This window comes from Crocuta crocuta, unplaced genomic scaffold (assembly GCF_008692635.1).
Source record: "Crocuta crocuta isolate KB4526 unplaced genomic scaffold, BGI_CrCroc_1.0 scaffold262, whole genome shotgun sequence".
NCBI classification, from domain to species: domain Eukaryota; kingdom Metazoa; phylum Chordata; class Mammalia; order Carnivora; family Hyaenidae; genus Crocuta; species Crocuta crocuta.
Genome location: NW_027528869.1, coordinates 5,480,952 through 5,498,654, shown reverse-complemented (window position 1 = coordinate 5,498,654; position 17,703 = coordinate 5,480,952). Strand labels below are relative to the sequence as shown.

Here is a 17,703-nt window from a genome sequence, read left to right as displayed (position 1 = left end):
GGACAAACTGAGGGTTACTGGAGGGAAGGTAGATGGGGAAAAGGCTAAATAGGTGATGAACATTAAGAAGGGCACTTGTTAGGATAAGCACTGGGTGTTATATGTAAGTGACAAATCAATGTAAGTGACAAATCACTGAATTCTACTCCTGAAACCAATCTGCACTTTATATTAACCAACTGAACTTTACATTTAGAAAAAAAGACATTATCTACACAACAATTTTACATGCTAGATCACAGAAACTTTACCATAATAGCTAAAGTCTAGAAACAACACAAATATCCATTAATAGGATGATATACAAATTCTGGTATATTCATGCAACAGAATTCTACTTAGCAATACAAAACAACAACAACATTACACTCAATAAAAGGATGAATTTTTAAAATTAGTATGAACAAAAGCAGCCAGACTCAAAAGAGTACCTACTTCATGACTCTTTTCTATGAAGTTCCAGGTTCACAAAACTAATCTATAGTGACAGAAATCAGTAGTTACTAGGTAGAAGCAGAGGTTGACTTGAAAGGGGCTCAGGCAGCTTTCTGGAATGATGTGATGAAAAATTTAGTGGGAGTAATGGTAGGCATATACATGTACTAAAACATCAAGCTACAAATGTAAAAATATGCAAATTTCCGTATATAAATTGTATCTCAATAAAAGTCCTTAAAGCACAAATAAGATGCAGCCCCCTGGGTGGCTCAGACGGTTGAGCCAGGTCCTCATCTCACAGCTGGAGCCTCACAACGGGCTCTGTGCCGACAGCTCAAAGTCTGGAGCCTGCTTTGGATTCTGGGTCTCCCTCTCACTCTGCCCCTCCCCAAATCGTGCTCTCTCTCTCTCTCTCAAAGATAAACATTTTTTTAAAATGCTAGGGGCATCTAGGTAGCTCAGTCGGTTAAACATCTGACTTTGGCTCAAGTCATGATTTCACGGTTTGTGGGTTCGAGTCCCACATCAGGCTTTATGCTGACAGCTCCGAGCCTAGAGCCTGCTTCAGGTTCTGAGTCTCCATTTCCTTCTGCTCCTCCCTCACTCATGCCCTATCTCTCTCTGTCTCTCAAAAATAAATAAATGTTTTAAAAAAATGCTAAAGCTAATTCAAAGGTTCCTTCCTTTCTATAGAAGCCTTTCCTAGCTTGCCCTGAGTTACTCCCTCCGAGGTGCTCCCACAGCATGTTTCACTGTGCTGTAGTACTTATCCCAAGTTGTATATGAACTATGAAGAATTCACATGGACTGATCATAAGTGATTTTACAGATTATCAAGGTGTACGTAGCAGTAAGTGTACTATTTTGTACAATAAAATTTAGGTAGCTCTACAAGTTGTCATTTTCCTAAATAAGCATTAAACTTAGAATAAGAATTCAGTGTCTAGTTTTTGGTGAAATAAAAAGTTGCTAACGTGAGGGGAATCCAAAATGGCATAGAAGCACGGGGAACAGAAGTTCCCTCATCTCTCACACACAGCAGTGTTGAGGCCAAAGGACTTTTGAATTCCAAGAGTCCCAGCCTCAGAGTGACAGGGACATCTCCAAGAGCCCATGGGAACAACCTGGAAGGCCACAGGTGTGTAACTGCAAACTGAGGAGATAAAACAGGCAGTGCAGGCACAGAGGGAAGGGATCCCCCTTCTGTGGAGAGACAAAGGGAAAAGAAAGAGAGGCTGTGAAAGTGTAGGACTATATTTGCACAAGAGAAAAACCATGGACCTGGATCAGAGAAAAATGAAGATCCTATTTCTAACTGCAGGGCTTTCTCCGGACTGGGGCTGGCTGCCCTGTTCACGTACCTGGGGAAGAGGGGAGCCAACCCCTGGCTCAGTAACTAGTTCAGAGACGCAGTCTGCAGTGGGAAAAAGCAAGCCTCTCCCTCCAGTGCTGTGGGAAGAAGGTGTATAACCGTTCAAAGGACAAAAGACCCTGCGCCCAGCAGCCAGAGGCCAGGGTGGAAGGCACTTCCCCGAAGCGGGGGCACGTAGCGGGACCCTTTACGACACGGAGGTCTGAATCCCAGCCTAGCAGTAGGGAGGTGCCAGGGAGGTGAAGGGAGTCCGGGGAGCAGGACAAACCGCCTCATTCGCACCCGCACAGCACTGTGAGGAGGCCACTCATGGGTGGGGGTGGAGTGGTACTCCCCCGGAATTGGGGCATGCAGAGCTGGACCCCTTAAGACATCTGGGTTTGAATCCCAGATGAGCCCCTGGGAGAAGCACAAGAGACTGTGGGTGAAAGAGGCGGCGGGGAACCAGCCTGCTCACACCTGCTCAGCACTGTGAGGATGGCCTGAACAGAGTGGTTTGGGACATCTGGTCTGGGGAGGAGAGACTGGGATGTCGCCATTTTTCTCCCCATCACCAACAAGGTGGGGCTTCAGGGATCCAACAGCGGGCCCACAGTGGAGGTGGGACCATCTACACCAAACCACGCCCCTCTGTGCCTGGTAAGTGTCTATCTACCAGAGCAAGGCTGAACGCTGACCAACCAGGCAGCCCCTCCTCCAGACCAGTGCTGCCACTACCGGGTCCAAGACCCCCAGAGGTTTTGCATTTTCTGATTTAATTCTTGGACAATTCTTATTATACATATTTTCCCCCTTCCCTTTCTCCTTCTTATTTCTTTTCTCCTCTAGTTTGGCTATTCCGGTTGTTGGTTTGTTTAAGAAGACATATTTAATCTATTCTCTTTACACATGTTCTCTATCTCCTTTATTTTCCTCTCCCTCTCTCTGGATTAAGCCATATAGTTTCTCTGCCTGGTCAATTTTCTTTTCTTTTCTTTTCTTTCCCTGCCCCCGTGATTTCTCTCTTTGTATGGGTTAAGGCCTCTACCACCACTACCAACCAGCCCCCTTTTTTCTTTTTTTCTTTTTAAAACAATTTTTTTTCCAGGGTTACTTCAATGAACAAATCAAAGCACACCTGGTGGAGGGTCCAAACCATCAGTACGAGTAGGGAGATAAAGCAACCAGAGTCACAACAACAGAGAGCATGTAGCACCCTTCAAAAGACACTTCCTGTGGGACGCCTGGGTGGCTTAGTCGGTTAAGCGTCNCTCCTAGAAAGAAATAAATAAAAAAATAAAATAAAATAAAATAAAACAAAAGACACTTCCTGAAAGGCCAAGCCCTGGACAGTGTATGACCCCTCTTTAATACAGTAGTGCTCACAGGTGCAGGACACATAACAAGCTTTTAAAACACATAAAGGACAGCAAACTAGCCAAAATGAAGAAACAGAAGAATTCTCCTCAAAAGAAATTCCAGGAAGAAATGACAGCTAAAGAACTGATCAAAACAGATATAAATAATATAAGTGAACAAGAATTAAGAATAATAGTCAGAAGATTAATTGCTGGGCTTGGAAAAAAGCATAGAAGACAGCAGAGAATCTATAGCTGCAGAGATCAAGGAACTAAAAAATAGTCATGATGAATTAAAAAAATGCTGTGAATGAGGTGAATAAACTGGAGGTGGTGAAAAGGATTGAAGAGGCAGAGGGAAGAATAGTGAACTAGAAGACAAAATTATGGGAAAAGATGAAGCTGAGAAAAAGAAAAAAAATTCTAGACCATGAGGGAGAATAAGAGAACTAAGTGATTCAATGAACCATAATAATATCTGTATCATAGGAGTTCCATAAGAAGAAGAAGAGAGAGAGAAAGGGACAGAAAGTGTACTTAAACAAATCATAGCTGAGAACTTCCCCAATCTGGAAAAGGAAACAGACACTGAAATCCAGGAGGCACAGAGAACTTCCTTCAGACCTAACAGAAATCAATCTTCTGCAGGACATATCATAGTGAAACTAGTAAAATACCAAAGATAAAGAGAGAATTCTGAAAGCAGCTAGGATAAATGGGCCTTAACCTACAAAGGTAGACACATCAAGGGTAGTAGCAGACCGATCCACTAAAACTTGGCAGGCCAGAAGGAAGTGGCAGGAAATGTTCAATGTGCTGAATAGGAAAAATATGCAGCCAAGAATCCTTTATCCACCAAGGCCGTCATTCAGAAGAGGAGAGATAAAGGTTTTCCCAGACAAACAAAAACTGAAGGAATTCATCACCACTAAACCNTATATATATATATATATATATATATAGGATCACAAAACAGTCCTCAATAAATAAAAAAGAATTGAGATCATACCATGCACATTTTTAGATCACAATGCTATGAAACCTGAAATCAACCACAGGAATAAATTTGGAAAACCTCCAAATGCAGGTAGGTTAAAGAATATCCTACTAAAGAATGAATGGGTCAATAAGACAATTAAAGAAGAAATTTAAAAATATATGGAAACATATGAAAATGAAAACACATAAGTCCAAACCCTTTGGGATGCAGCAAAGGCAGTCCTAAGAGGAAAATATACTGCAATCCAGGACTATCTCAAGAAACAAGAAAAATCCCAAATACCAAATCTAACAGCACACCTAAAGGAACTAGAAGCAGAACATCAAGAAAACCCCAAGGCCAGCAGAAGAGGAGAAATAATAAAATCAGAGCAGAAATAAATAATACAGAATCCAAAAAAAACAGTAGAACAGATCGATGGAACTAAGAGCTGGTTTTTTGAAAAAATAAACAAAACTGATAAATCCCTAGCCAGACTTCTCAAAAAGAAAAGAGGACCCAAATAGATAAAAATCACGAATGAAACTGGACTTATCACAACCAACCCTCAGAAATACAAACAATTATTAGAGAATACTATGAAAAATTACATGCCAGCAAACTGGACAACTTGGAAGAAATGGACAAATGCCTAGACACCCACACACTACCAAAACTCAAACAGGAAGAAATAGAAAATTTGAACAGACCTATAACTAGTGAAGAAATTGAATCACTTATCAAAAATCTCCCAAAAAATAAGAGTCCTGGGCCAGATGGTTTCCCAAGGGAATTCTACCAGACATTTAAAGCAGAGTTAATACCCATCCTTCTCAAGCTGTTTCAAAAAATAGAAATGGAAGGAAAACTTCCAGACCCCTTCTATGAAACCTTGATTCCCAAACCAGCAGAGACCCTATTTAAAAAGAGAATTACAGGACTATATTTCCTGATGAACATGGATGCGAAAATTCTCAACAAGATACTGGCAAATCAAATTCAACAGCATATAAAAAGAAATACTCACCATGATCAAGTGGAATTCATTCCTGGGCTGCAGGACTGGTTCAATATTTTCAAATCAATCAATGTGATACATCACATGAATAAAAGAAAGGATAAGAAACATATGATCCTGTCAATAGATGCAGAAAAAGCATTTGACAAAATACAGCATCCTTTCTTAATAAGAACCCTCAAGGAAGCCAAGATAGAAGGAACATACCTAAACATCATAAAAGCCATGTATGAAAAGCCCACAGCTAATATCATTCTCAAAGGGGAAAACATGAGAACTTTCCCCCTGAGATCAGGAACATGACAGGAATGTCCACTTTCATAAGTGCTGTTTAACATAGTGTTGAAGTCTTAGCCTCAGCAATCAAACAAAATGAAATAAAAGGCATCAAAACTGGCAAAGAAGTCAGGAAGCCAAATTTTCACTTTTTTGCAGATGACATGATACTCTACATGGAAAACTCCAAAGATCCCACCAAAAGCTGCTAGAACTGATATAAGAATTCACCAAAGTCGAAGGATACAAAATCAGTGTATAGAAATCAATTGCATTTCTATACACCAAGAATGAAGCAACAGAAAGAGAAGTCAAGACACCGATCCCATTTACAATTGCACCAAGAACCATAAAATACCTAGGAATAAACATAACCAAGATATATGCTGAAAACTATAGAAGACTTCTGAAGGAAACTGAAAAAAGACACAAGGAAATGATACTTAATCAAGCTAGTAAATGTTAACAGTTGTCAATGAAAGCTCACCAGAGGAACAATACTTTTATTTAGACAGTTCCCAAAACGAGAAATAGCATTCCAGGAAGACACAGCATATGCTGAAGACATCAGAAGTCATGACACATTCAAGAAAGAGCATGACTGGTAAAGCTGCAGAATGTAGTGTATTGTGGGGGGCACCTGGCCACAAAAGAAATCCCATAGAAGGGATCTATTCTGCTGTGCAAAGAAGCCTGAACTGCATGACCTGTAGGTTATGCAAAAGTATTTAAGACTCTATACAGAAAATTAGTGCATTAAGATTATCCTTTTAATCACTAGTGATAAGGTGAAGAAATTAAAGAAAAGTAAAACACAAAACTTCTGAAATATTCCAAATGAGAACTGATGAAAACAAAAGTGGAAAAGATGGATCAATGTAGGAGAAGAAAGATAAATGATAGAGCAGGATGGCTCTCAAGAGTTGGCAAATGTGAGGGGCGCCTGGGTGGCTCAGTTGGTTAGGCGTCCGACTTTGGCTCAGGTCATGATCTTGCAGTTGGTGAGTTCAAGCCCCGCATCAGGCTCTGTGCGGACGGCTCAGAACCTGGAGCCTGCTTCTGATTCTGTCTCTCCCTGGCTCTCTGGCCCTCCCCTGCTCACGCTCTCCGCCCCACCCCCCAAAAAAGAAATAAACATGAAAAAAAAAAGAGTTGGCAAATGTGAATGAGTGTCATTCAACAAACTATGAAATAGAGACAGAGTTTAGGGGGCAATATGATGACTTCAGAGAAGGATGAAATGGGCATCTTTACCTCATTGTTTTTCCTTCTACAACCAGGGAACCAGTCAATAGAGTAAAAGAAAAATTAGTGTAAAAGTCAGGAGAGTTGGTCAGAAAAGGTAAATAAAATAAAAAGGATCTTACTAGTAAAACAAAGAAAAAAAAGTTGGACTACAGGAATAGGGCAAAAGTAACTGCAATAAAAAGCTTCATGTGAAACCAAACCAGCCCCAAAGTGTAAGTCATGCCACAATCTAAGAACATAATGTGACAGATACAAGGTGAAACTATAATCAGTGAAAAAAATTGTGACTACTCTAATGAGAGTAGGGAAAAAAGGTGTCATGCGAAATTCATACTCTCTTCCTCTTCCAGATCCCTGAACCAGTTCTATCTTACTTTGGTTAGTAAATTGCGCTTTGAAGTAAAGAGGAGGTTGGAGGATTCAAGGATATGTTTCCTGATAGAAACTACAAAGAAAAAAAGAACTGTGAAGAAACCCGCTATAATTCTATGCTTTCCCTCTACTTGACTGTGATCATATAATATTTTAATAAGTGGTGATTAATAAAAGACAGTGAAAACATTTACTTTAGAGGATTTGTTTTTAAAGAAAATGTACAGTAACCAGATGAAGAAGATTCTACTACTAAGGGACAAGAAAGAACAAGGGTATGGCTTCCATCATAACGGAATTCTACATATATAAACTGGTTATCCTGGAGAAAACTAGGTTGATAAGAATGACCTTTAAACACCCCAGTCTAGTTGACTATTTTTAAAAAGTTAGACATAATATAAAGAATAAATTTAATTCAGAAATAATACTAATATTCCATTAGAAAGTTTATAAATCTAGAAATAACATACTAAATCCATTTAATTCCCTACTATTATCAAACAAAATGCTAACTATAGTACAGGCATACCTTGTTAAATTGCATTTCACAGATACTATGTTTTGTTTGTTTTGTTTTTATAAATTGAAGGTTTGTTACAACACTGTATCATGAAAGTCTATGAGAACCATTTTCCAACAGCACTTTCTCACCTCATGTCTGTCACACTTTAGTAATTCTACAAATATTTCAACTTTTCATCACTACTATATTTGTTATGGTGATCTGTGATCATCACTCACTTTGAAAGCTCAAATGGTGTAAGCATTTTTTAGCAATATTTTTTAATTAAGGTATATACATTGTTTAGACAAAATGTTAGTGCACATTTAATAGACTACAGTATAGTGTAACTATTTTATGTGTACTGGCAAACCAAAAAGTTCACTTGACTCACTTCACTGTGATACTCATTTTACTTCTGTAGTATGGAACTGGACCCCCAATATCTCCAAGTTATGCATTTTCCCAAATTTCTGTTATCTACAATCCTTTCTGTAGAAATCATAGGTGATTTATTCTGAGGTCCTCTAAATATAATAAAAAGATATTAACTGTCTAGAATGCCTCTCTCCTCCTTCTATACTCTCATAAATATATTGATTCTTCAGAGAAGTTCGAATGTCACCATATCTTGGTGAAGAACTTCATGGCTCCCTCAAGCACACTGTCCCCTGTACATAAAATATTAGGACTGTTCACACATTTCCCACCCCTCTATATTCCAGATCCTTGTCTTACTTACTATTGTATCCCCTATCATAAAGCAATCATAATGGCAAGTATATGTATAGTCAACACTCAAATGCTTAAGAATGGTTTGCATTCACCTGCTCTTGGGCCATTTTGTACATGTGTATTATTACAGAGACCATAACCTTAAGAAATAAAGGCAGAATTTTATTTTAATGAATATCATTATTCCTCTACTATGTTTCAGTTACAGGCTATTTGCTATTCCTTGAATGTGCAACGGCATGAGAGAGTCTGGAACATAGTCTTCCCACTGACTAAAAACTCCGTATCATCTCCATACCTTGTCCCCCTGTAAACAACTGCTCAGCTAGAAAACACCAACCTGAAACAGCCCCCAAAACAAAACTGAACCCTCTCTCCTTTGTTCCCCTGCTGTACGGATTGCTAAGGCACTACCTGTAATGCTTTACTGCAACAGTACTTCCCTAAATTTAAAACTGGTTTATACCTAATAAATCTATGTAATTAGTCTATTCAATACACATTTTGCTACTAGGTCATCTCAGAGGGTATGCTAGAATATCTCATCACTCAAAGCCAAAAGTCATACACAGACAGCTTCACGGACTTCTTTTAATGGCCTAGTTAAGAGAATTTATTTTTTCAAGGCAAAATTATTTCAGTCATGCCTTTAATTACTGACTGATATATTGTAGGAATCCCAAAATTAGTTTTTAAGGAGAATCTTGCCTTTACACTTGAGTTATTTCCTCAGTTCACCTCTCCAGCTCATCTTACCTGCTTTTATGAAATTGCACTTTGCCCTGATGCAGCAGGGATAAATGCCAAGGAAATCTGTCACTATAGGTATTATAATGGTATTGTTCATTACCATTATATAGCAGCTTTCTTATGAGGACTAATGGGGGTAAAAATTTCAGGGTAAAAATCAGTTTCATTATTAGGAGTAAAGATGATTTCTCAAAGAATGACATCTACCTAAAGAACATTAACTCTTATAATTGGATTTTTCTTTTTTAGATTGGCTTAGATTATTCCTGGGGCCCATTCCAGTTACAAAATTTATAGTTCTATTAACTCTCTTCTTTATATCCACCATCATACCTCATCACTCTTTCAATATTAAAAAGGGGGAAAAAATAAAAACTACTCAAATCATGGCAAAAATAGCCACAAATCCTATGATCATTCACTTACAAAATTTCTGCCATGGATACCTTGCATTTTAGGGGGCCATCTAGTATCTAAACCACCTATCCCAGGGTCGTGGGATCAAGCCCTGTGTCCAGCTCCACATGAGCATGGAGCCCACTTAAGATTCTCTTTTCCTTTGTCCCTCTCCCCCACTTGCTCTCTAAAAATAAAAAATAAACTGTGAACACAAACAGGAATTTTTAGATCCAAACACCACCCAAAACCATCACTTTAACTCTTCTCCCAACAAAGCCTCCTATGTTACAACTACCCCATCCCCAACATCTTACAAATGGCATTTTTCAAATATTTCACAGCTCTTCCTTCAATCTACCAGGACTCCTCTCATAAGGGCCAATGTCAACATTCACGAGAATGACTGGCAGAGAACTACCAAGGAAATGACATCCTGAACCTTCCATCTTTACACTTATCTAAAACATTATCTTGATGAAAACTGATATAGAGAGAACAATCTGTGTCAGAGAAGCCAACTTAACATTAAAATTTGATATTTATGTCACCGTAAACAACGAAACAATGAACTGTAAATGAAAGAAAACTCAGCCAAACTGTCTGATTTACTCACACTTTCATAACCTCAAAACCCAATAATCAGTCCTTGAATATTCAGAAACTAGAACTGTAAATGTAACAATTATGCTATGGTCTGAAAAGTCTGTCCCCCTCAAAATTCATATGTTGAAATCTCAATTCCCAATGTGATGGTATTAGGAAGGAAGGCTTCTGGGGGTAAATAGTCTTGAGGGTAGAGCCCTCATAAATAAGATTACTGCCCTTACTAAAAAGGCCCAAGAAAGCTCCTTGTCTCTTCTACCTTGCGAGGTTTCAGTGAAAAACAGCCATCTAGAAAGCAGGCCCTCAGCGGACACCAAATCTGGCAGCACCTTGATCTTACCTTCTAACCTCCAGAACTGTGAGAAGTAAATTTCTGCTATTTCTAAGTCACCAGAATGGTATTTTGTTATAGAAGCCTGAAGAGACTAATACAAGTTTTCTTTAACACAATGTTTCTTAGACTGTGTTCCCTACTCCACACAAATACACACTAATGATGATGACGATGCCATCATCACCACCAGCAGGATGAAATACCTAAAGCATAAATTTTCAATCCCAGCAGCATTTGGGAATGACTTCAGAAACTTAAAAAAAAAAAAATCAGGAAAAGAAAAAAAGAAACTCCTAAAAATATCAGTAACTTGGGCTCTTCCATCAGAGATTCTGATTAACTTGGTCTGGGTTGGGACCCAAGCATCAGTATTGTCTAAAACCACCTTGACCTTTCACCCAGCACAGCATTCCATCATAGCACACTGTCAGGCCCCAACAGGGACCTGTTGAAGGCAGGTGCAAAAGGCAAGGATGATGGCCTCAGGGAAGCAGAATATGCTGCCATCAACTCCATGGTGGACCAGATCAACTCCTGTCTTGGACCACTTGGGAGGAGAAAAACAATCACCTCCATGCCCACCTCCAAGAGCTGCTTGAGTCCAACCAGCAGATAGGCCTTGCATTCCAGCAGCAGCTCAGGGAGGCTCCTAACAATGCTAGTTCCTAGGCTCTGGGAGCCACCAACCAGCCACAACCCTGCCTCCCTGGGTTAGGTTCTAGCCTGGGCACTCACCACCTGGCTTAGATACCTTCTCATGGGCTGGCCTGCAGGTCTCCTGGTGAGTCTGCCTGCCTCGGCCACCCACCACCACCCAGCATCCTCTCCTAGGGTCAGGTGTGAACTTGCAAACCACCCACCTTGCCTGTCTGCCCAATTCCAGGGCACTCCCCACTCTGTCCAGGCCTTGAGCATCCACATTAAACAGTCTCCAACAAAAAAGTAAATAAAAATAAAAGTTCCTCAAGGAATTCTAATTCACTTAGGGCTCTCAGAACTAGTGAAGAAGAATCTGACTTTCTGAAGCATCTGTTTATCCTTAGTACTGCAGTCCGTTCTTTTACAGTGGTATTAATGTATTTAACTCACTAATCAGCCCTAAATATTAGTTAAAAACTAGCTTTTAAAGCTATGGAAGATCATATAAGGAGGAAAAGCACCAAATTACTTCCCACACAACAGTCTTCCATATTTTCCTCAAAAGTTTTATAACTTGAGAAGCAGAATTTTTAGATTTCACAATTACTGATTAAATTTTACTGAGTATAAATATCCAAATATCTGAAGATAAAAATAGACCGTGAAATTTCTATTACAAATTTTCAAGATTTTAGTATCCAATTCTTTACATATATAAATACTGAGTGGCAACCCTCAGTGGAGGTTTTAGTTTGCTTATTCACTCAATATATATACACACCAGAGTGTCATTTTACTTATAAGATACGAACAAATGAATATAATAAATATCCTTTAAAAGCTTGTATTCTCAGTTTAGAAAATGCTGCCAAAATGGTAAAAGAGGTATTATGTTAAGTTACCTATGAATTTTCATTAAAATATACACAATACAAATAGTGTAGTCACTTTGACAGTGTATTACTTTGACACTGGGTGACCTATATCTACCATAGCTATCCTAGACAAAGTATGAAAAAGATCACAAAACTAATGCTTTGTTGTTGCTGTTATTTTAGAGAGACAGACAGACAGACAGACAGCACATGCAAGCGAGGAAGAGGGGCAAAGGGAGAGAGGTATAGAATTCCAATTAGGCTCCAGGCTCAGCTGAGAGCCCAACACATGACTCAATCCCACAACCCTGGGACATGACCTAAATCGAAATCAGGAGTCAGGCTCTTAACTGACTGAGCCTCCCTGGTGCCCCACAAAACTAATGTATTTTAAAATAATCATACTTTTTTTGTTTTTTCCTTCAAGTAGGTCAAGTCAAATAGGAGAAGCCATCATGCCTTCAACAAAACTGCATTTCTTAAAAACCAATTAATAGTTCTGAGATTTCACCCGGGAAAACTGGTATAGTTCCACATGTTTAAACACTCCTGAAAATGAAAAGCCATCACTTTACTCTCTTTCAAATCCACATAAATCAGCAGGAAAAAGTCTGCAATCTTAATCAGACATCCACAGTAGACCCACTCTTTGTCGGGGTTGGGGGGAGGGGCCATTAAGATTCTTTGAGAAAATTACTGACTCCATTTTTTTCTGAGACTCCAAAACTCAGAATGAAATAGCAGCTAGAAGATCTCCAGTCTTCTGATAATGGTGTTAATTTTAGAGCTACCCGGATACTAACTAGGGCCGAAAGGCAAGAATTAGTTACTTCCAATTTCACCCTTGAATCAAACAAGTCAAAGAAAAAACTTCAAGGTTGCCACAGAAAAAAACAGAACAGAAACAGTCATTTAGTACTTATTTTTAGAACATCAAAATATGTATTTTAAATAGGATGACTTCATAAAGATTTAGTTTGCAAAAGAATATAAAGCAACAGGTATGATATAAATTTGCTATGAAGTCCTCTATAAACACTACTTTAAAAATCAAAGAGTACGTAAAAGAATCATCCACCAAGATCAAGCNAGAACTGGAAAAGAGGAAGTCAAACTTTCACTTTTTGCAGACGACATGATACTTCTACATAGAAGACCCGACAGACTCCACCAAAAGCCTATTGGAACTGATCCAAGAATTCAGCACAGTTGCAGGTACAAAATCAACGTACAGAAACCGGTTGCCTTTTTANTATATGGAAACCAACTTGACAATAAACTATTTGTAAAAAAAAAAAAAAATCAAAGAGTACGTTTCAATAGGCATTCATTAATCTACCAGAGATGGAAAGCAGGCAGAAAAGAAGGACAAAATCATTTGAAAACTACAGAATAAAATTTTCCTTAAACTGAAATAACTGACCAAAAAAATGGGACCAGACTGAGGAACTAATTTCTAATCCAACTCTCAAAACTTATCAAATTGAAAATCTAGTGTATATTTTTAAAACTCATGGTGGGAGGCAGGTTCTCTTTAGAGTTTCACACTACTTCACATCCCCAAAAACAATTAAAGAATTAAGTATGATGTATGGTGCAAGCAAGGAGGCAACCAGTATGGACAGCAATCTATACTGGTAATCGTCTATGCCTAGCTTGTAAATATAGTAGGCATACCATTATTATTATGTTATTCTTTTTATCTCAATTTTAAAAATAATGTGTTGCAGGTTGGAAAGAATGAATGAGAACTTAAACTCATGATAATAACAATATATAAGACAGAAGGGTAATAAGCAGAGGTAAAGTAAATATACATGTAAAAAAAAAATCCCAGGTTTTTAAAAAATTCTCAAAAAGACTGCAAATTTATAGACAGAAAAAACTGACAAAAATAATCAATAAGAAAGAAAGAAGACTAAAGAAATGGGCAGAACAAATAGAAAACAAAATGTCAGCTATTAGTCCAAATATATGAGCAATTACAGTAAGCACAAGTTGTAAAAGGACTTTAAAAAGCTTCAGTAGACAGGCACCTGGGTGGCTCAGTAGGTTAAGCATCTGACTTCAGCTCAGGTCATAATCTCACAGCTTGTGAGTTCGAGCCCCACACTGGGCTCTGTGCTGACAGCTCAGAGCCTGGAGCCTACTTTGGATTCTGTGGTCTCCTTCTCTCTCTGCCCCCCCCCCACCTGTGTTCTGTCTCTCTGTGTCTCTCAAAAATAAATAAATGCAGTTTTAAAAATTTAAAAACAGAAAAAAGCTTTAGCAGAAGCCAAACTTTAACAATGGATTTAAAATCAACCCCAAAACTCCAACTTTACGCTACTTAATACCTAGAAAATATAAACACAGAAAAAGTATAAAGAGGCAAAAGTATAAATGAAGCAAAACTTACCAGAGAAAAGTGGATATAGCAAGCAATACTTAACAAAACTCTAGGGCAAAATGCATTAGTAGCAACTAAGTCAATAAATAATGGTATGAGGTACATCAGAAAGAAATTTCTTTATCTACCTGTATTTGAAAACACAGCTTCAATGGACATAAAGCAAAACAGGCATATCTATACAAAGAAATTATCAAATTAATTACCAAGCGAGAGATTTTTAATACAATTCTCTTAGCAATAAATCAGAGACTTAAATATCAGGAATCAGAATATTTCAACAGAACAAATGAATTTGGTTTAATGGACACATCTAGAACACTGCACTCAAAAAACACAGAATATACCATCTTCCAAGCACACATGGAATATTTTTTTTTTTAGGATTTTTAACATTTTTTTTAAAGTAGGCTCTACACTCAACATAGGGCTTGAACTCACAACTCCAAAACCAAGAGTCATGCCCCACATGGAATTATTTTTTTAAGTTTACTTATTTATTTTGAGAGAGAAGGAGAGAGAGAGAATGGGAGCACATGCACTCGGGGACAGGGCAAGGAGTAAGGGAGAGAGAAAAATCCCAAGCAGGCTCCCCCCTGTCAGTGCAGAGCCCTACAGAGGCTGGATCCCAAGAACTGTGAGATCATGACCTGAGCCAAAACCAAGAGTCAGAGGCTCAACTGCAGGAGCCACCCAGATGCCCAATATTTTTTCAATATAACCACACGCTGGACCATAACGCAAACCTTAAGTACAGGACTACTGTACATGCCACATAGTAACTGTAATTAATTAATCTAGAAATATTAACTAGGAAAAATCCACAGGTCTCAAAATGAAGATTTACATTTCTAAAAAGCAAAACACAGTTCAAGGAAATCTCAATGGAAATTGTAAATTCCCATTATTAGATTATTACTAAATTATTAGATGCAAATAATGAAACTTTGATGTACGGGTAAAAACAGCACTAAAAATGTTTAAATTATAAAAGCAAAAAGACTGAAAAGTAAACAGCTAACCCAAAGAAAGTATAAGAAAAATAAAAGGAGAAGAAATCCCTAAAGTAAAAAAATAAAAATAAAAAAAGTACCACAGAGAAAAGTGTAGGAAAAAACATGATCTTATAAAACTATATCAATACAAGTTTTTAGCCTGAATAAGTTACAACTATGAATAAAATCATAAATTCATCTTTCCCAGGTGGGAAAAAAATGGAGGAAGAACATAGCCCAGATATCTACTGGTAAATTCTCTAAAATTTTCAAAGACCAAATAATTCTAATCTAAGACAAAAACTATTAAAACGTACAGGAAAAGAAAACACTCCAAAAAAGCAAAATAAACAGTCTTCACCAGTACATACAGAATATTCACAAGAACTGATATCATACATAGTACGTTCTCTGGCCACAAGAAAATTAAAGTAGAATATATAAGAGAAAGATATCTACAAAATCCTAAAAATCTGGAAATTAACCAATACACTTCTGAACACATAAGTACAGTAAATGATTAACTTTTTCCTTAGAGAGGGCTAGCCTTTGCCCTCAGCCAGTGTGAGGTAATCTCTAAACCCTTGAACTGTCTTCACTGGTAACAGTGCCTTTTTGTTTATCCAAGGCCATGAGCCACCTCAGATAATCTAGGCTAACAATGTGATTTATAGCAGGGGCTTTGGGCCACTCAGTGTAAACCCAACCTGTGGGGGTGGGGGTGGGGGGCTAGAGACTATAGTCAGCAAAGCAGGAAGTCATCATGTCTACATGACCAAACCCTAATCAAACACACACCAAGTCTCAGGTGACTTCCCTGGTTGGCATTACTCTGCATGCTGGCAAACACTGCTGGGAGAAGTGAGCCACACACTTAACTCCACTGGGAGAAGACAACTGGAGGCTCTGCACTTGGAACTTCCTTACACCCTGTCCTGTGCACCTCTTTCCCTGGCTGATTTTCATTTGTACTGAAATTAACCATAACTAGCATGTAACACTTTCAGTCAATTCTGGAAGTCCTGGTGAATTACTGAACCTAAAGGTAGTCATAAAACCCTCAATCTGCAGCTCGTGTCAAAAGTAAGAGTGGTTTTAGGGATGAGGGGATAGTAAAATAGGTAATGGGGATTAAGAGTTATAAACTTATGGTTATAAATAAGTAAGTCACAGGCATGAAAAGTACATGAGGAATATATATAATACTATAATAACTTTTTACATTGACAGATGGTAACTACACTTACCACAGTGAGCATTTCATAATGTATACATAATTGTTGAATCATCATGCTGTACATTTGAAACTAATATTTTATGTCAACTATACTTCAATTAAAANAAAAAAAAAAAAAAAAAGATCTACGGATTAAATTTAAAAGCTTTAGAAGGGCAGCTGGGTGGCTCCATCAGTTTCGGCTCAGGTCATGATCTCACAGTTCACAGGATTAAGTCCTTCATCAGGCTCTGCACTGCCAGAAGTTTAAGATTCTCTGTCTCTACTCTTCCCCCACTCACACACGTGCACACCCACACTCTCTCTGTCAAAATAAATAAACATTAAAAATAAATAAAAGCTTTAGAAAGATCTGTATTTGTAAATAAATGGAATGTAATTTTTTAAATTCTGTCTAAAAAGCCTAGTAGCTTATGTTTTATTGGCCATACCCTGACTTATATGCCAACCCAGGTAGAGCCTAGGTTGGTGACTTTACCCAGGGATTAACCAGCCCTGAGAATGGGTGCCATGTGCCCCCTAGACACCACTAGGTGTCTAGTTCATCATGAAATGAACATGCCATATTCTCTGAATTCTGCAAAGTGGTTCTGAATAAAAAGCTGATTGACAGTGTTTAACACACACACACACACACACACACACACAAAGATACCATTACATACATGTAAAAATGGTTTAAAGAAAACTGACAGTATCAAGTACTGGTGAGGATGCAAAGCAACTGGAACTCTCATACATTGCTAGAGGAAATGAAAAATGGCAAAGCAACTTTGGCAAAATTTCAGTTTCTTATAAAGTTAATTCTAGTCACCACAGAACCCAGCATCTGACTCCTGGATATTTACCCAAGAGTAATGAAAGAGGAATAAAAACTTAGGCCCGCACATAATAGGAATAGTTATAGCAGCTTTATTTGTGACTGCCAAAACTGGAAACAACCCAAATATTCTTGAACTAATTAGTGGATAAACAAAATGTAACGCATCCATACAATCTTACTCAGCCACAACAACAAAAACTACTGATACATTCAACAACACAGATAAACCTCAAATGCATCATGTGGCCTCAAGGAAGCCAATCTCAAAAGGCTACATACTGTATGATTCCATTTATATGACATTCTGGAAAAGGCAAAACTACAGGAACAGAAAACAAGTCAGTAACTGCAAGGAGCTGAGAGTGGGCCAAGAAGAGAA

At 38.2% G+C, this 17,703-nt stretch overlaps 1 protein-coding gene and 1 pseudogene across 1 annotated transcript in view; one reads left to right on the top strand and one right to left on the bottom strand.

Annotated features, from left to right (window-relative positions):
* LRP6 (LDL receptor related protein 6) overlaps positions 1-17,703 on the bottom strand; it is a 135,020-nt gene that overhangs the window by 92,188 nt on the left and 25,129 nt on the right. The window lies entirely within an intron of this gene.
* On the top strand, positions 9,161-11,035 carry LOC144225249 (bublin coiled-coil protein pseudogene; annotated as a pseudogene).